We start from the raw sequence: 20,427 nt of genomic DNA on the forward strand, positions 1-20,427 counted from the left end.
GTACACTGGGACCAACCAGAACTCCCCAGGCCTGGAGGGCCCCAGGTGCAGGCTACCTGGAAGCAGACTGTACCTGGGCCACCTGAGGAAGTTAGAGGAGAAGGGACCTGTATCAAGGCCAGTGTCTGGTGACACCAGATCACTGGTGCAGGCTCTTGGTGGCTGGGAGGCACGTCTCATGCTTATGGCAAGCACCGATCTTTACAAATGCACAGGTTCCTTTTGGGGGCAGAGATGGAGGAGTCTGGACTTTATCACCAGGGCAGGGACTACGTATAAAAGTCCAAATAGGAAACAATCCAAATACCAACAACAGAATGGGGAAATGAATACGGTATAGTCACACAGTGCATACTAAACCACAGTATAAAGGAACAATGTACACACTATGGATGAAACAAAGATCATGTTAATGAAAGAGAAAAACACAAAAGGAATATATTCTTTAAGATTCCATTTACACAAAGAACAAAAATGGGCAAAACTAAGCAGTACCGACTGAAGGTAGGATGGGGTTCCCCTGGAGAGGAGGAGTTACAGGAGGAGGTGAGGGGTGGACCCTCTGGTGGGCTGCAAGCGTTCTGTGTTTTCAGAGTACACGGATGTGTTCACTTCGGGGAAATTCATCAAGCTACACACTTATGCACACTTTTCGTTAAAAAGAAAACAATTTTTAAAGGCTCCATCCCACCTCCCACTGCAACTTTTTGTACTTCCTACCTTCAGGAGTCAAGATGCTTTTGACCTTTTGCAGGAAAGGCTGGTCCACAAAAGCTGGTGGTGGGCAACTCATTCCCAGTGTTGGGTCCTTGCTGTCGACATCAAACATGACAACATTGTAGTGGGGCCGAGCTGGGAAAGAGAAGCAATCAAGTCTTTGTCTAACACCATCTATGTTCTTGCACCATATGTGTCCTGTGACCCGTGGTGGCCGCAGGGGGCTATGTCAGGATGACAGAGAGGTCGTGGCTTGTCTGTAAGGGCACAGACGTCACTGTCCAGGGGAGCTGCTGTCACTCAGGGTTCTGCTGTGAGCACCCCACGTGACAGCCAGGGCTCTGACCTGACCTTTTCCTCCACATTTAAAAGCACCTTCCAGGGGCGCCTGGGTGGCTCAGTGGGTTAAGCCTCTGCCTTCGGCTCGGGTCATGATCCCAGGGGCCTGGGATCGAGTCCCGCATTGGGCTCTCTGCTCAGCAGGGAGCCTGCTTCTCCTCATCTCTCTCTCTCTGTCTATCTCTCTGCCTATTTGTGATATCTCTCTCTCTGTCAAATAAATAAATAAAATCTAAAAAAAAAAAAAAAAAAAAAAAAAAAAAGCACCTTCCATAAGCACACATATTCATGGGCTCCACACTAGCATCATTGCTACTTGGTTAAGAGTCCATCCAAACCAGTAATTTTCCGTCCTAGCAGAACATTAGGATCACTCGGAATGTTTGAAATACTTCAGTATTTCAGGGTCAAAAACCCTGGTGTAGGAAGGAACAGGTGGGAGGGGAGATAGGAAGCCTCAAGTATTTTTTTTCTTAAACTCCCGGGTAATTCTAAATATAAGAACTACTGATGTAGGCAAGGAACTGCCTAAGCCTTTAAGGGCTGACCCAGCAAATGGCTGTAGGAGAAAATATTCTCAAATTAAAGTTAGTGTATCTTTTCTAGTACTTGAACAATAGCTGACTATTCTGTATAGAAAAATATTTTTATGATTTGTCTCCCATACCGACCACCTGGACCTGCACGTACACAGGCAGACTAAGGAATGTTGTTTGTGAGACCAGTGCTGTGTGAATAACCTTGGGAGTCTAATTGTTTAAAATGTAATACCTGGCCTCTGGGTCAGAACTGGCCCTTCTGTTCTAGACGCCTAGAGCTACAAATTTTGTCTCACATCTGCTCCTGCTCCAGGCTGGGCTGGTCCCCAGGAATGGAATCGGGGAGAGGAGGCAGACACACACGGGCCAGGCTCCTTGAAAGTATAGGATCATGATAACATGGAAATGTAGCTGGCGCCAAACTGCATGTAGGTGAACAAAAGTTTAACTTCAAACCCTGTCATTTGCCTATAAATGTGGCCATTATGGGGATGGTCAGGTACAAGTCTCACCTGAGGGGAGGACGCTCCCCCAAAGCCTCTCAGTCAGGACTCCAGCCTGGCTGTTTCCCACGGGGCTTCCCCAGCTGATCAGGTTAGATGTTGTAAATACCTGATTTGAAGTAGCTTTGCCTTATTCTCATTTACTGTCTACTACTATTTTCATCTATGTGCAGATTACTCTTCTATTCCTGTAATAAACAATAAAGCTGTCTTTCCTTTTCAAAACTGAATCACGGCTATAGTGAATCTTTTGTGCAGACCACTGGCTCAAGAAAAAATATCTTCTTAACTGGGTGAGAAAGAACAGATGATGCGTCAGATGTGCCCCTTGCTCTAACGGAAACAGTTTTTACAGGGGTCACCTGCAATGCTATTGACTTGCAGCGAACTTTGAGACCACGATAATGGTTATTCAATAATTAATAAATACTGACTTAGGATTACTGCATGCCCATTACCGGGCATGGCATAGATCTCATTTTGGTTTCTTAGAGAGCAGCAAAGTCCAAGGACAACCACTGTTCACATCTGTAGCACTGAGCCCTCTAACAACCTGGAAGGTGCTTGTTAGAGACGATTGCCGGGCTCTTCAGAACTGACTGACAGGCAGTAATGATGGCAACACATCACAGACTGAGCGTCTGCCATGAGCCTTGAGCAGTGTCAAAGATTTCCCAGTACTAGCTATGTTGGGCCTGAGTCCCCACCCTGGCCCCAGCCTCAGAGAGGTAACCTGTGAAGCTCTGATAGACTTAGATACACTTCATAGACAGAAAAATGAACAATTTTGCTACTGTGTTCAGATCCACACCTATTATTAGTAATAAAGTTATGACTGTTCTACCGATAACATAGATTTTTTTTTTTAATTTAAGTAGAAATTCAAATTGCATCTGGTGCTCAAATAATGCAGTACTGAAAGCCAGAAATTCTTCCCAAGTGCACAGGAATTTCTGGAGTCATGATTTTTAAATGTTCCATCTGGTTACATGGGTAGACACAAGCAAACACTCAATAAATTGAACAGCTTAAAATCTGTGTACTTTATGTAGCTCACTGAATACCTTTTATACTTCAATATTTTAAATAAATGAGTAAAAGAAAAAAGTTAGACACCCACACATGCAGTCATTTTGAGATTACAATCTGAGTCTGAGGAAAAAGTTACTGGCCATTTATTAACTTAAAAGAAGACTGAGGGGCGCCTGGGTGGCTCAGTGGGTTAAAGCCTCTGGCTTGGCTCAGGTCATGATCCCAGGGTTCTGGGATCGAGCCCCACATCGGGCTCTCTGCTCAGCAGGGAGCCTGCTTCCCTTCCTCTCTCTGCCTGCCTCTCTGCCTAACTTGTGATCTCTCTCTGTCAAATAAATAAATAAAATCTTTAAAAAATAAATTAAAAAAAAAAAAAGAAGAAGAAGACTGAGAAGGAGAAAACTACGGATCTATGTGGATTTGTTGGTCTGTCAACGCTGTGCTCACACAAGACAGCTGTAATCGTCCACACCCCCGCCTGTGGAAGGCACCTGCGTCCCCCTCACCTAGGAGCAGCTCCGGGTTTCTGAGCAGGGCAAGGCCAGCAATCATTGCTTTGTGGTGCTCACAGCACAGGTAAGTCTTGTCTACGGGCCGCCCTGGGGCTACAGGGAGGTCCTCTGGAGTGTCATCGGCCCGCGGCTTCTTCCTGTCCTTCTTCCGTTTCTTCTGGGCTAAATGAGAAACAGAGATGACGAGGTACTATGCTGAGCGCGCTAGTCCAGGGAAAGCAAGCCATACCAGCAGCACTGTGCTGCAGCGAGGCCGACCCGACTCAAGAACCCAACTGCTAAATATACACAATTTTGTGACTTGGTTGACAAGCTGGTTCTCTGAAATCTGCCTGTGGTGGCCATTTTTATGCCACAGAAATTGGCAGAGAGTACACATCAGGGATTTTTTTTTAACCCCCTGAAAACACAGTTGTTAAACATTTAACACATACCGCAAGAGACCAAAGATAAGAAAAGGAAAAGTGGGGGCGCCTGGGTGGCTCAGTAGGTTAAGCATTGGCCTTTGGCTCAAGTCATGATCCTAGGGTCCTGGGATGGAGTCCCATATCGGTCTCCCTGATCCTTGGGAGTCCGCTTCCCCATCTACCCACCCCCCGCCCCGCTCATTTCTTCTTTTTCTTTCCTTACTCTTTCTCTCAAATTAAAAAAAAAAATTTTTTTTACAAGGAAAATGGCAAAAACACACCCAAAGCCCTGGGAAAACTGAACTGAGGAGTCCTGCCGCCTTGACATTGAGAAATAGAAGGCCACTAACAGGAAAAGTTTATTCATAAACTCTTTCAGAGAAGGATTTAAGTCACTAATTACCTCCTCCATGCCAATTATTATACTAGGACTTCTAGTTATTTATTTATTATCTTTAAGATTTTACGTATTTGTCAGAGAGAAAGAGCGAGCGTGCACACAAGTACCGTGAGCTGCAGGCAGAGGGAGAAGCCGGTTCCCTGCTAAGCAAGGAGCCAGATACAGAACTTGATCCCACGACCCTGCGATCATACCTGAGCCTAAGGCAGATGCTTAACCAAATAAGCCAGCTAAACGTCCCTGTAATTATTTAACTCTTATAACAACCTTACAATACCATGTTGGGCAGATGAAAAACTAAGGATCTGAAGGGTTAATGATGAGGCCCAGACATAGGAGGAGGTGCAGCCAGGATATGACCCCGGGACACACAGGCCCTGGAGGAGGAGGAAGTCACAAGCTTATCTTTTCCTCTATACATTGATTACTGAACTGATTACACTGAGCAATGGACTGAGCCACCCACGGGCCTGTATTCCGCTATGTCCTAAAGCCAAACCTGAAACACAAGCTGCTGCCCCCTCTCTGCGCAGCACTCGTGCACCCAGCCCTCGAAATGCGGCCCCAGTGTCCCCTCCCTGGAAAAGCCTGGTGGGAAGAGCCCAAGTCTTGCCCTGATGGGGCTGAGTCTCAGCTCCCACGGGAGCGCTCCCTGCACACGACCTGCGGCGAGACACCCGCGCTCGGAGCCGCCGCTTCCCCGACAGCCCACGCAGGAGCCTCGCGGAGTCGTGACGAGATCCCAGCCACGGAAGGAGCGCACGCGGCACCCGCACAGCCCCGCACTCGGCACGCGCCCCACCAGTCACCTTTCCGCCCTTCTGTCGCCCCCACCCCCCACTCCACCCCGCACACCTCGTCGACCCCGAGCCCCCCGCGCTCAGCTTGGCCCCGGGCACCCCGGGACGTGCCTTCCGGCTCCCGGTCGCCGGCCCAGCGCAGGCCGGAAGTGCCGCCGCGGCCACAGCCCCCGCCGGCAGACTCGGCGTCAGGAAAGCCACGGCGACCGCCGGCTCCACACGGGTGCGCCGTGACGGAAACGGGTCCGCGGCCCCGGGAGGCGACAGCCAGGGTCACTACTGCGGTCACTCTTCCCGGGCGATGACTAAGTCACGGAGGCGCTGGGGCAGCAGGTCGCCCCCCACCCCGAAACCTTGCACAGGACGTTTCAGAGCTGCCTCTGAGCCGCGGGACGCCCCGAGTCCGGAGACGCGGGCCCAGGCGGCCGCCGTGAACCGCGGCCCGTCGCCTCCCGCCACCGGCGGCGGGACGGTGCTCGGCGCCCACGCTCCGAGCGCACGCCGGGCGCGCGGCCGCGCTCACCTTCTCCCGGGGCTTCATGTACTTGTGCAGCACCCCGCACAGCTCCAGGTAGCTTCCGTACCACTCGAAAGCCCGCTTCCCCCGCTGCTGGAAGAACTTCTCCCAGTACTCCGCGGAGCCGAACTCCCGGGAGCTCTTGGGTAGGAGGTTCATGCTGTCACCGTCCGCGCCGCGTCTCCGCCACCCTCCGGCTCGCCCCCTGAGGGACCATGGGCTGCGCTTGCACACGCGCCCGCGCCCGCGTCGCCGCCCGGCGGCGGAATTCGGCCCGCACGGACTGAGCCCCCGCTCGACCCCAGAGGGGTGACGCTGACACGCAGGCCCCACGCGCGGGACACGGAACCCGAACCACGGTCACCCGCGCTCCCGGCTCCCGGCTACCAGCCTCAGCCCCACGTGCCGAGTCGCTCACACTCGCTCACCGCGGGCCTTCAGAACCCGCAATCATATCCGGGTGCCAGGCGTCGCGATTGGCCGGCCGCCCGACCTTCCCGGCGTCTCATTGGCCAGTCTTTCGATCCTGACGCCTCATTGGCCGAGACACGCTCGCCACCTACCGCGCCGGCTCCGAGCGTGGATACGCGCGCGGCAGCTTGGGGCGGGGCCACGGGCCCGAGTCCGGGCGGAAGACACCCCGCGGCCGCGTCGGCGGAATTGCGTCCGAGCGCCGCGAGAGGGCAGCCTTCCCGGCTCTGAGCTTCTCCTCCGCTGAGGACCCCGCCCGGGCTTCCCGCCACGGTGCTCAGGCTCTGTCCCAGCGGGCCTCCTGGCCGCTTCCATTGCGAAGGGCGGCGCGCGGCGCGCGGAGGCCGCGGGCAGGAGGCGGCCCCAGAGCAGAAAAGCCAGCAGACGGACGTGCGGCCAGGGCTGAGCAGAGCCCGAGCTTAGCAGAAGAGCCGTCCTGGCCGCGTTACCTTCGGCCTCGCCCCCACCGTCGCTTAGGGTCGCCCCTCGACGTGGGTAGTGGATGTTTATTCTGGAGAAAGCCGGCCCTGAGCGTGCTCGTTCTGCTCTAGAATGCGGGATCCCGCCGTTAGTGTGCTGACGGGAACGCTCAGCAGAGGAACAGCAGCTGCGAATTCGGAGGGGCCTCCGCAGCCGCCGCTCCCCCGCAGCGCAGCACGCACGTGCCAGACTCTTCGGACGCTCGGCCTCCTCAGGCTGTCCTGCGGCTGGCACCGCGCAGCGGCCGCTCCCGCACACCTGACTTGTGAGGGGAACGGTCGCTGCTTCCGCTGCTCGTCTTCCCGTGCGGGAATGAGCGTCTCTGGTCCCGGCTGCTCGGACCTCCGCAGCGGAGGGAGCCCAGAGGGCTCATCCTCGACGGGGACGCACACTCGGCTTTCGGGGAGCAGGTCTCACTCAGACGTGCGTCTGCAGGGCCTGGAAGACTTTCTCTTTCTTGAGGGCGTATGTGTTTGAGAGCGAGACCGTGGCTGCGGAGAGACGCAGCGGAGGGAGAAAGAATCTGAAACCCACTCGGGACCCTGAACGTGTGATCACGGTCCCATGTGGGGGCAGGATCCCACCCGCAGATCCTGACCTGAGCGGAAACCAGAGTCGGATGCTGAAGCCACTGAGCCCCCCGGGCGCCCCTACCCTGGAACCTAGTCCAGCGGGTCGCCGAGCCCCACCGCCAGAGTTTCTGAAGGATCGGGTCTCTACTGCGGTCTAGGGATGTGCGTGTCTAGCGACCTTCTTCGTGATGCCGGGGCTGGGCCCAGGACCCCACGTGGAGAACTGCTCTTCCAAAATACAAGGGCAAAGTCACAAAGAATTTAGTTCCCCCTGCACAACTTTAAGAGGTCTGTACACGTGACATCGAAGAAGCTCTACTTTCCTCTCCCACCTGCTGAGCTCCTGTTGTGTCCTTTCTGGAAAGGAACTGGAGGAGCCTCTGAGGTGGCTTCTGCTACTTCATCATGTAGAGTTCCTCATGAGTGAGACATGGGTCCTTCCAGAGAATGCTGATTGAGAGCTGAGGACACTCTTTGCTCGAAGTGCTCTACAACACCAAGGTTAAAACATTTAAACGACCAACACAAAGACACAGCCTCTGCCCTCTCCGCTGAAGATTTACTCAAGTCCTCAAACATGTACATGGCCCAAGATGAACCCATCTTTGTGATAAAGCTAAGGGTACAGCGGTAAGCAAGGCAGTCCCGTGGAAGACACCCATCCAACAATCACAAAAACAATCTGTTTGAGGTTGTGGCAAACGAAGTGAAGGAGAAGTGTAAGGTTCTGTAAGGGCGGCATACCTCCCAGACCTCGTCTGCTCTGGAGGTGTCCAGAGAAGGCTTTCCTGAGGAGGGACAGGAAGTGTCTATAATCTGTCTGTTTTGGTAAATGCCACACACCTGAACTTGTCCTAGTAGTAACAGCGTGACCTACGTAAGAACCAAGAATTCCACCCTCTGAAGCTGTCTTCAGGACCCATTGGCGCCTGCTTTTCCCTCTGTCCCTATGGTCCTTTCTGTTAATGGCTGGTATTGGGAAGACCGTAAGAAGTGATTTCTGCCATACCAGGCACCGGCCCCTTATTTAACGCCCTCAAACATGCAGTTATAGTTTGCACTATGTTTCTGACTAAGAGAATGTGTAACTACCCATTGTCGCCTGTGTCTGCTTCCTTCTTAGAGCCCAAGGAAGCAGTAACAACCATAGAAGCTTAAGCCGAAGTTGCTGCAGGTTTCCTAAAATGTGTGGCTCCCTGATGCAGAAATACTTTACATATGCGTTAGATGTTGGCTTTTGAAATACATTTGAAACGTAGTGCTCTCGGGGTTTGACTGCCAAACATAATTAAGCAGTATCATTCGTATCGTTAGCTTCTGCTAATTCGATGTTAAATGGTGTGTGTTTTATTAGGATCTTCAGAGTGGGCACTGGTGTGCTTTATAATACAAAGGGAGTGTAAATATGAGCATTCAATGTCTTGGGTTTTTTCCCCTAAAAATATAAATCCAGACCTCTAAATACATAATTTGCAATTACTAGCCTTACTTAATTTAAACATGAGGGTTTGGGGCGCCTGGGTGGCTCAGCTGGTTAAGCGACTGCCTTTGGCTCGGGTCCTGATCCTGGAGTCGTGGGATCGAGTCCCGCATCGGGCTCCCTGCTCGGCGGGGGAGCCTGCTTCCCTTCCTCTCTCTCTGCCTGCCTCTCTGCCTACTTGTGATTTCTCTCTGTCAAATAAATAAATAAAATCTTTAAAAAAAAAAAAAATAGGGAGACCAGTCTAGATGATACAGGCAGGCCCAATGTAATCACAAGAGTCCTTAAAAGCCGAAGAGGGAGTCAGAAGAGGGAGAACCAGAGAGGTGGTAGCAGGAGAAGGCTCAGGGCAGCATCGCTGCCTTTGAAGATGGTGGAGGGGGCTGGGAGCCAAGGAGAGGGCCTTCCAGCCTATGACAGCAGGAAAGCCAAAGAAAGGTGTTCTCCCTTTGGGCCTCCAGAAGGAACTCAGCCCTGTAGACACCTTGATTTTAGTCCAATAAGACTCCAGCAGGCTTCTGACCTCCAGACCTGGAAGACAATTAATTCGTATGAAGTTCCTAAGGTTCTGGGAACTCACGAGAGTAGCAGGAGGATTCCCCAGAGGGCGACCAGGAGAGAGATGTGTGGCTGGGCGGGAGGCTACACTGGGAAGAAGGCTGCAGAAGATAAAACTGGCAACTGGGGTGAACAGCACCTCAGTTCAGAGAAGTCTCCCGTTGTGAGCATTTGGATTAAAGCTGCCGGGCCTTAAGAAGCCAATGAGCGAGCAATGAGGGTCAGGGCAGTTAGAAAGGATTCATGAGAGAGGTTTGCAGGAAGAGCAGAAGCGTCGGCTCTCGGAGCCTACATAGGGAATAAAGGATCCGAGGACTCAGAATGGCAGTCAAATTGCAAAGGAATCCAAAGGAACAGGGCAGGGGAAAGGAGGTTGCTTGCAGAACTGCTGCTTGAGAGGAATTTAGAGACCACGATGCTAGCCACGACTGGCTACAAGCCAGTCTCCCCGCCCTGCAGGCCTGTCCCAGGGCTCATACCCTTCTCACATTCTGTCACTGGCGTCCAAGTGGACTTCGTGGTCCAGGCCATGAAAACACTTCATGCGTAGGGTGTGAAAGTGTTCAAAAGGAATCTCTCCTTGGTGTCCAGGGAGTGGCTCAGGCAGTGCTGGAAATAATTTCCGCCGGGAAGTCTTTGCAAATGACTTTGTTTTCCACATTTGAGAAGTTAAGAAATGGATGGTCTCCCGTGTCTTAGAAGAATGAAAGGCAGGCGTGACATTAGGGATAATGCACACCATTTTATTAGCTGGCATCGGCACTCTCTCAAAGCTGTACTGACCTGAGAAATAATGCTCTGGCTGACCCTGGATTCCTAAGATGGGGTAATCATAACAGTATTGTTTAGTTTGCGTGGCACTTGCGCTTTCACAGGAATGTCCTTATATTTCCATTCCCAGCCTTGCAGGATGGACACACACAGGGATATACACACGTCACTGAGGCGAAACCATGTTGATTAAAAATTTACAGGCACCTGGGTGGCTGGGGGGGGTTAAGCATCTGCCTTCCGCTCAGGTCATGCTCTCACAGTCCGGGGATGGAACCCCGCATCAGGCTCTCTGCCAAGTGGAGAGACTGCCTACCCCTCTCTCTCTGCCTACTTGTGATCTAGCTCTCTCTGTCAAATAAGTAAATAAATAAAATCTTTTAAAAAAAAATTTATGAAGTGGGGCGCCTGGGTGGCTCAGTGGGTTAAAGCCTCTGCCTTTAGCTCAGGTCATGATCCAGGGTCCTGGGATCCAGCCCCGAATCGGGCTCTCTGCTCAGCAGGGAGCCTGCTTCCCCCTCTCTCCCTGCCTGCCCTCTGCCTACTTGTGATCTCTGTCTCTCAAATAAATAAATAAAATCTCGGAAAAAAAAAAAAAGAATTTACAAAGTTACGTATGATGGAGGGAATTGAGCCAGCCTGCCTCTGGGTGTTACGTTTGATTCCCAGGATCTCTTTGTTCAATAGTTTCTTGTGTCCGTGTGGTCATCTGTAGGTGCACCGGTTTCCTGATAATGAGTGGACTGCATATCTACCTTTATGGGGGAAAGCAAAGGGCCCGGCACAGCGGGCAAGTTGTTTGCCTTTGGGGCCGGTGGACAATAACATTTTGAAAACTAGAAAAGGCGAGAGAATGGGGCTAAGGGTGATGGCCTGTGCCTGGTGTGTCAGACCCCCACTGAGGAGGCTCCCGAGGCCTCTTTTTGCTTCTCCTCTTTGTTTTTTGCAGCCTGGTATCGGGAGAGAGTACACCGTCACAATGTTTTCTTCATGATTCTATTCTAAACTTCACTTCCTTTGCAGAAAAAGTAAAAACAGACCTTGGAAACCAAGCTGTTTTTTTCTAAATTCTAGCACGCGTCCCATCTACCATGAGCATCTCAAGTATCCTATTTTTATTGGATAGTCTCTGTCCTCCACCCATAACAAAGTATTTTTCTACCACCCAAGAGAAGGACTTTAAAATAGCACTTAATGGGGGCACCTGGTGGCTCAGTGGGGTAAGCCTCTGCCTTTGGCTCAGGTCATGATCCCGGGTCCTTGGATTGAGGCCCGCATCGGGCTCTCTGCTCAGCAGGGAGCCTGCTTCCCCCTCTCTCTCTGCCTGCCTCTCTGCCTACTTGTGATCTCTGTCTGTCAAATAAATAAATAAAATCTTAAGAAAAAATAAAATAAAATAGCACTAATGAATAGAAATCCTTAAAGGCTCGACCCAAGGTAGACTTTTTTTAACCTTCAGGTTGAGATCCTTAAAAGAAACCAGGAGCACAAAATTCCCGGAAGTCTAGCAAAGAAGCCATATGTGATCCTTCTGCAAAACTAAAATACTTCTTATGCCCTGAGAGTGCAAGAGAGGTTTGTCCTAAGAAGAATCTCCAATTCTGGGGCCAGAACTCTTCAGGGCCCTTAATCCATCTCCTCTTTCAATAGTAGATCTTTATGCTGATTGTTCTGATACAGAAGGAATGAGTTTTCCTCAGAATGGGGCATGAGCATCCAAACAGCAACTCTAGTGTTTGAAGACTCAACAGAGAACTGGCCCCAGGAAACGTGGCCTGAGTATTTCTGGAGCTAGATGGCAGGAAAGGGCACCCGAATGGCTAAATGTAAGCCCCTTTCATTGTGGCAAACCATACAGCATAGAGGTAAGAACGTGAGATGTCAAATATCTAAAGGTTTCTCACTGTGTGAATTTGGTCAATGGCCTCCACTGTCTCTGCCCAACACAATCCATGTACTACTTAGCAGCTACAGTGGATTTTCAAGTATTTATATAACAGCACTTCTTCCTTGAGCTATACTTCACAAAACAAAATTCACCATTAGAAATCTGCAGTTCAGTGGTTTCTAGTACATTCCCAGTGCTGTGTAACCATCACCACCACCTCATCCCAGAACTTCTTCATCACCCCAAAAAGAAATCCCCTACCTATTAGCATTTAGTTGTATTTTCCCCTCCCTGTACCTTCTCTCTACCACTAATCTACTTTCTGACTCCATAGATTTGCCTATTCAGGAGATTTCATGAAAAAGTGATTATATAGTATGTGGTCTCTTGTGGCTGGCTTCCTTCAATTAACAGAGTGTTTCCAAAGTTCATCCATGTTGGAATGTGTAACAGTAGCTCTTTCCACTTCTTGGCTGATAATAAATATTTCATTGAATGGATAAACAATGTGTGGTGTATCTATTCATCAAACCATGTGCATTTGGGTTGTTGACCTATTTGGCTACAATAGGTTTGCTATAACAATCATGTGCACAAGTTTTTGTATGAATGTGCAATTGCAGTTACCTAGCATTCTTAGTGGAATTGCTAAGTCATATGATAATGTTGTGTTTGACTCTTTGAGGAAATCAGTGATCATTTCAAAGTGTAAATCTGTCTTTTTCACTCTCCAGTGGCTTCCCAAAGCACTGAGAATGAAACTAATATTCTTTGCATGTACTACCAAGATCTTTTATGATCCGGGCCCTGCCTGCATCTCTGATCTCCCCTTGCACTGCTCACCCCATTTGCCAAATCACAGACACAATGACTTGCTCCCTCAACCTCAAAAATGCCAAACTCCTCAGTGCTAGGAAAAATAGATGTCTACATGCAAAAGAGTGAGTTTGGACCCTTATCTTCACATTTAAAAAGTTAACTCTAAATGCATTAAAGACTTAAGTGTAAGATCTGAAATTATCAAACTAGAAGACAACATGGGGAAAGACTTCATTACATGGGATTTGGCAATGACTTCTTGGATATGGCACCAAAAGCATAGCAACATAAGCAAATATACACAAATGGGATTTATTCAAATGTTGGTACATCAAAGAAACACTAAACAGTGTAAAAAGACCACCTGGGAGATGGGACAAAGTTTTGTCAATTATGTGTCTGGTAATTGGCGGGGGATAATATCCAGAATGTGTAAAGAACTATGGCTTAACAACAACCATAAAAACCCAAGTAAACATGGGAAAAGGACTGGGATAGACATTTCTCCTACGAAGGTACTCAAATGGTCAAGAAGCATATGACCAAGATGTCCATTCATCCCTGATCACTAAAGAAATGCAACTTAAAACCACAGTGAGACATGTTACCTAATACCCATTAGGAAGACTGCCTTAAAAAATGAAATAACAGGAAACAACCTTTGACCACCAGCAAGCCTTGAGAGTGGAGTGCGCCCACATCCTCTCTGAAAATCGCCCTGAGGCGGTGCTTCCAATTGGCAACACTCAATCCCCATTTGGCCTATACTTTATCAGACCTTGGATGTCTACAGTACTCTGGGGGTCCCAAGGGGTTTTTCATTGAAAATTTCAGCTTGCTCCTGCCCCACCGCCAGTAAAACAGTCTAGTATCCTCCAGTTTTCTGTGTCTGGAAATAGCCACATGTACATAGTTTGTGATGAGATGTAGGTCTTGTCCACCAAAGCTTGCTCCCATGCCAAACCTCACAGACCCTTGCTCTGTGCCAGATCTCTGGCAACCCTGAACTACCACACTGCAGGCATAGTAAACATTGCTTCAGCAAGGGCGCCTGGGTGGCTCAGTGGGTTAAGCCGCTGCCTTTGGCTCAGGTCATGATCTCGGGGTCCTGGGATCGAGTCCCGCATCGGGCTCTCTGCTCAGCAGGGAGCCTGCTTCCCTCTCTCTCTCTCTCTGCCTGCCTCTCCATCTACTTGTGATTTCTCTCTGTCAAATAAATAAATAAAATCTTTAAAAAAAAAAAAAAAAAAAAAAAAACATTGCTTCAGCAAGTCATGGGCAGTCAGGCCCCTCCAGGGTGGAGGGACCCCACTCCCACTAAAAGTCACTCTTCGCGCAGCACCTACAAATTGGCCACGGTCAGTCACCACTTGGATTCCACCACTTGATGGAGTCCTAGGCATCTCCCCTTGCCAGGACTCCCAAGTCTCTTACTGCAGAATCCACCAGCCAGCCAACTGGCTAGCAGGAACATATCCTCCAGCCCAGCCTTCAAGGGGAACATGCACATGTGTGTACCTTGCTGCTTGCTAGTAGGCATAGGCCTTGTCCCCCAAGAGCTTGCTCCTATGACCTGACCTCTCCACACCCTCGCCCTCTTCCAGACCTGTGGCGGCCCCAAACTGTTCCACCAAGTGTGTGCACACTTACGTTCTTGTCGCAAGCCGCAGCCAGCTCCGGCCCTCCAGATCTGTAGAGCTAAGGCCCCTCAGCACCACCTACAGAGGCTCAAGCATGGAGGGAACCCATTCCCGAAGTCACTCTGAGGCAGCCAGTGAGATGGGTGAAAGCCAGGCTGCACGTAGCCTTACTGTCTGCTCAAGTCCCTGCCTTCGAGTGTAGGCCAAGAAAAGAGGCAGAGCTAAAATAAAACAAACTACATTTATTTGGGGGGGGGGGCGTTCTGGAGTGTAATTCAAGGAACACAAATTACGGTAGCCACCCAAATTGTTTCTCCACCAGGGAATGAACATTAGGGTTTTTTAAGACAAAGGGAATGCTTTATATGTGTTGTTTACCAGAATTCTGATTAATGCTGGCAGCAGAAAACTAATCTTGGCCCAATAATTGGTTGCTAAGGCCGTCACTAAGCAGCAGCTCTTAGTAGCAGCGAACTGCAGGTGTTGGGCCTGAGTCCTTGGAATATTTGCCGTCTGGCCCAGTTCAAGATTTATGGTTTCGTTCCATGAAGATGTGTAGAAGGCCCATTTCTTTAATGGCCTCCCATTTCCATTTTAAAACCCCTTGACACTGAGGCTCCATTTCACTTCACCTTTCACATTTCTCCTTCTGATCAAGTCCTTGCTCTGAGGGCATTGCTGACCAACTAGATTTGCTCAGGCCCACGTCACTGAGCTGGACCAGACCCAGAAGGTCATGACCCGTGTCAGAGGGTATTTGAAGTCTCTGATAGTTATTTCAAGGTGTCACCATCGCAAGGGTGAGGCCACATTTAGGCAACAAGGCAGCAGTCGGAAAACGGTTCTTCAGCAGTTTTCTCACCTGCAGCCTTATTAAGCCATCTGGGGGTTCAGATGAATCAACCTGTTGAGAGGTCATAATCCTGGTGGTTTTAGAGGTTGTGGAGTCCAAAAGCACCAACCTATTAAATGGACCCGTCTGACCAAGGCGAGGAGCATAAGAGCAATTAACAAAAATAATGTTCTAAAAGCCTCATAGATCCCATGCATATTAATCTACATAATGAGTAAATTGTTAAGAATGTCGAATTAGGTATCTAAGGGGCTTAAGAAATTTATCAGTGCAACAGAGCTGATATAAGGAATAAAAAGAAAACTTAAATCAGTTTATCAAGAATTGAGATTGGAAAAAAAAGATTAGAGGGTGCATTTCTCTGTTATAGTTCATTGGTTGAGCAAGGACATTTCACTCACTACTAGGAAAAGCATAGCTTGTATAGTCCTCAGAAAGTCCTTTTTCAACAAATAACTTTTTTTTTTTTTTTTTGGTAATTCAGCAAGGCCAATACCATTCGATATATATTTTTTTAAGATTTTATTTATTTATTTGACAGAAAGAGATCACAAGTAGACAGAGAGGCAGGCAGAGAGAGAGGGGGTCCCTGCTGAGCAGAGAACCCGGTGTGGGGCTCGATCCCAGGACCCTGGGATCATGACCTGAGCCAAAGGCAGAGGCTTTAACCCACTGAGCCACCCAAGCACCCACCATTCCATATTTTTAACAAGATGGAGTCCAAAGTACAAAATAGGAGTCATTGCTGACAACTCTTTTCACACACTGTGTGCTGGAGCCTGTATGGCTATCTGCGAAAGGTTGAAACAAGCTCTGGGCTAACAAGCCCACAGGCAAGCTGTGGGGCTAATCAGCAGAGGTCCTGGGGTTTAGAGAGAAATTTGTTACGGGGAAGACAAAAGGGTTTCCAATACCATGAATAAGTTGGAGTTTCTGGTGACGGGTATCTAACATGGAGGTCTCCCTTTGTAATCTACTGAGAAGTGCAGATAAGAGTGTCATCTCTACCAAAGAAAGAGGAAAAACAACAACAATAGCAAGGTAAGCAGCAGCAGCAAGGGAAGGGTTCTATGGACCTGGTCCAGTCATCTTGGAACATTGTCTCCTCCATCTGTTGTCTGCTTCAATTCCAGAAACCTACTTTCAGGTCAGTCGTTGTTGGGCAGGGGCAGTCAGGCCTGGTGCTTCTATTGATGGGACGTAGGACTCCCATGGGCTATTCCTTGGAGGTTGGTAGCACAAGGATTGGTTAACAGCTTGATGGGGGAGGGGCTTTCCAATAGTGTTGGAGATATTCTTCCTGAAGATCCCTTTTCCAGTAGGTGAAGTCCCCAGGTTACAAGGTGTGGTTTAAGGTCTTTCTCTCCTGGAGGTACACTATGGAAAAATGGAAAGACTGCTCCACTAAAGTATGGTTATTTTGAGTAGAATCAATTAGAAGCAGTAAAAGCCTTCATAATGTCGGAATATTTCTCCTTTGATCAACTGTGGATCAAAGAAGCAGGGATTAGGGGTATTGGGCATCCAACAGATACATATTGGACTTATGCAAATACATACATTGTTATGAAAAATAAGAACACTTAATAAGAGTTTCAGAATTCTGGAGGAAACAGTCAGGGAGAAAAAGATAAGTGTTTCAAACTGTGTTGTAAAGAAACACTTTACCAAATTGATGTAAGTTATAGGTAACTTAATGGAGGAGAGAATAGGGGTCCTCTCAGTCTAGAGAAGAAAACAAAGCAATTATTTTTCCATTAGTGTTTTAGAAATTTTGAGTTATGCATTCATAACTAAGTTTAATGTTATGATTAATAAAATCTGTGTTTAAGCATATTTATCTAAGTCTTTCTCATGAATCACTTTGAAGATGAAGTACTTAGAGTAATAGCTACCTATAAAAGACTTAAAATAGCAATGGTTAGAGATCTCATGAGAATTCATTATGATGTACTTGATGAAGAAATTTGGTTATTTCTGTGACATAACATTCTAAGATAATAATGAAAATTGTGACATAACATTATACCAGCACATATCAGAATTTTAGGAATTTTTTACATAAATTCCTAGATCACTTATAATATATACTTATAGAAATATATTATTAGGTGGGATGCCAGGTTGGCTTAGTCAGTTAATCGTCTGCCTTTGGCTCAAGTCATGATCCCAGGGTGCTGGGATTGAGCCCCACATCAGCTTCCCTGTGGATGACTTCACATCAGCTCCCTGTTCAGCTTTTCTTATTATGCAGGTAAATAAATAACTTTTAGAATTTCAAAGGATCCCCAAAGTGGTCATTGCAATTTTAAATCACTCTTAGTAATATACATCCATGGTGACCAAAGCTTTCCAGAAGAAGAGCCATAATACTGACCTGTAAAATCCACCCAGAGTCCCAGATGGGAGCTGCCCTTTAGGTAGCAATATTTGACATTGAAAGTTCCAGAGCATCCTCACTGGATAACTCCAGACCTGACAGTGTTGATCCCCTGTAGAAACTGGAGACTGGAGAGTCAGAACAGTGTCCATCTCCTGTGAGAAGCCCTACAGGTTAGGGTCTGGACAGGGATATGTTCCTCCCCATGAGGAACTGTATGGAACAGAAACCCGACAGAGAAGTGTTACTCCTCACCTAAAGCTGGCAGTAAAAGACACACAGGGAAAGGCTAGAATCGCAATCGAGGAGGAAGGTTCAGAGCCTACAGGACCTCCACAGGAACCGGGAGCCATGGGGAAGGGCAGCGGCACAAAGCACTCAGGCAGGAACCAGGCATGAATCCGGCAGCTGCACCAAACTTGAAGCTGTGTGTAGTTTGGATCCCACTTCTGCTTCCATGAGAAATGTCCACCGAGAAAGAGGCAGAGCTAGAGTAAAACAAAAGCATTTATTTGGGGGCTCAGAATTGCAATTCTGAGAGAACAGATCTGGACAGCAACATAAACTGTAGCCTCTCCTAGGGAATTAAAGTCAAGGGCTTTTAAAGCCAAACAAAATGAATATGTTTTTTGCAAAGAATTTTGGTGGGTGTTGGCAGCAGAAAACAGTCCTTGGCCGAGTATAATTGGTTCCTCAGGCTGTCACTAAGCAAAGACCTTACTGCGCAAAATTGCAAGTGTTTGGGCTGAGTCCCTTGGGACATTTGAAGCTTGGCACAGTTCAAGGTTCACTGTTTCCTCTAATGAAGACCAGCGTGGAGCCCCTTATGTAATGGCCCCAAGTTCACATGTTAAAACCATTTGACAGGGCGCCTGGGTGGCTCAGTGGGTTGGGCCGCTGCCTTTGGCTCAGGTCATGATCTCAGGGTCCTGGGATCGAGTCCCGCATCGGGCTCTCTGCTCAGCGGGGAGCCTGCTTCCTCCTCTCTCTCTCTCTGCCTACTTGTGATCTCTCTCTGTCAAATAAATAAATAAAATCTTTAAAAAAAAAAAAACCATTTGACATACAAGCGACACCATTTTCCTTTACCTTTCTCAGCAGCGAACAAGGGTCCCGGGGTCTCTTGTTGGAGAGTTTCCAGCTGCCGCCCCAGAACAACTTCTGGAGCAAGGATCGCTTTGCCCACGAAGCTCAGTGCAGGGGCGCCCCAGGCCTGCAGGGCCTCGGCTGACCAGCCTGGCTGGAGGAGAGGTGCAGCCTTGACGTTCCCCCTTCAGGATGATGGGAAGAGAGAGCCTGCAACGCGGCGGAGGCCTGGGACTCCCCCTAGCCTGCTCCTGTGAGCCGGCCTCTGCGCGCCTGCCTCCTTCCATGCCCCTGACTCACCAGAGCTGGGGGCCTCCCGGGGTGCATGGCACACCCCTCAGCCAGCCTCGGCTTGCAGGGGGCGCTGCAGGCCCCTGTGGTTCTGACAGGACCCTCACCTCCTGAATGGCCTCAGGCTGGAGGGAAGCCACACTGGTAAAATCTTTGGAGGCCACAGGTTTAAACTGGTGACAGTCAGTCTCCCCTTGGACTGCTTGCCTGATAGGGCCCTGGGCTTCTCCAGCAATGCAGGCTCCCAGGTGTCTACGGGCTTCTGTGGAGGTCAGGACTTGTAATGAGGCTGGTGCCAGGTTCTTCGTAGCCTGCCCTGGGAGCCCACCTCTCCCCACACCACCTGGTTTCAGGTGTCTCACTCACCTTACTGCCAGGCCTTGTATATGAGCGGTGTGCTCTTTGCAGCCAGCCTTGGGCTGCCAGAGGGTATCTTGACTCATGGGCTTCCGAGAGGACCCTGAATGGCCTCATGATGGAAAGAGACAGCCCCAAACACTCTCTGATGCTCCGGCCTTGACCGTCGACTTGTATCCCCCGTTTGGACTGGCTACCTGATTGGGTCACTGTGTTCTCTAGCATCAGACCTCCCAGAAGCTCCAGTGGAAGCTGGAAGCTCAGTGAGTTATTCTGGGAGGGCCGTTAGCCACCCTTGAGGCTGCAGTGTTTTGGGGAGCAGACTGGGCTCCATATTTCTGGATGGCCCTGGCAGCCCGTGTCTGGTTTTCAGGATGTGGACTGCACGTGGGCAGTGCCTGTTGGTTCCAGACGGTCAGGGACCTGGATCAGGCTCACATCCCAAGAGGCTTGGTCTCAGGACAGGGACATGGGATGACAAGGCAGCTGCCCACTGCCAAGCCCCAAGCTACACACACGCTTATATTCCCCCTGAAGGCAATCTGCTCTGCCTTGCCACAGCTGCACTGGCCAGGATGGCTGGGGTGTCTCCAGCAAGAGACCCCATGACCCTTGTTTGCTGCTGAGAAAGGTAAAGGAAAATGGTGTCCCTTATACGTCAACTGATTTTAACACCTAAACGTGGGGACTTTACATAAGGGGCCACGTGGTAGTCTTCGTTGGATGAAACAAAGATCTCAGCCCAATCCCTTGCAACTTGGTCCACTGAGGTCTGTATGAATGTTTGCATAAATGACCGACAATGACCTTGTCCTCATTACAATACTAAAATCACAGCCCAGAGAGGAGCACAAGCCTCATCCACATAACATACAATGTGTGTATAGGCCTGTTCCTTAGGGCACATGTGGGACCTCATGCCCTCCTCTCCATCCAGTGACAAAGCTTCCCTACCTGAATATTCAGCCTAAGCCTAAGTAAAAGGAACCTGTCCACCCCCACTGGGGGAGTCAGT

General features: G+C 49.3%; 1 protein-coding gene across 1 annotated transcript in view; it reads right to left on the reverse strand.

The window, feature by feature from the left end:
* VAMP4 (vesicle associated membrane protein 4) overlaps window positions 1–841 on the reverse strand; it is a 45,785-nt gene extending 44,944 nt beyond the window's left edge. Inside the window, exon 1 of the mRNA XM_032317836.1 lies at window positions 721–841. The gene's annotated coding sequence lies outside the window, so the exon portion shown is untranslated. The remainder of the gene's footprint in view (window positions 1–720) is intronic.
* Between the last annotated feature and the right edge of the window lie 19,586 nt (window positions 842–20,427).

The sequence above is a fragment of the Mustela erminea genome, chromosome 17 (assembly GCF_009829155.1).
Source record: "Mustela erminea isolate mMusErm1 chromosome 17, mMusErm1.Pri, whole genome shotgun sequence".
Taxonomy (NCBI): domain Eukaryota; kingdom Metazoa; phylum Chordata; class Mammalia; order Carnivora; family Mustelidae; genus Mustela; species Mustela erminea.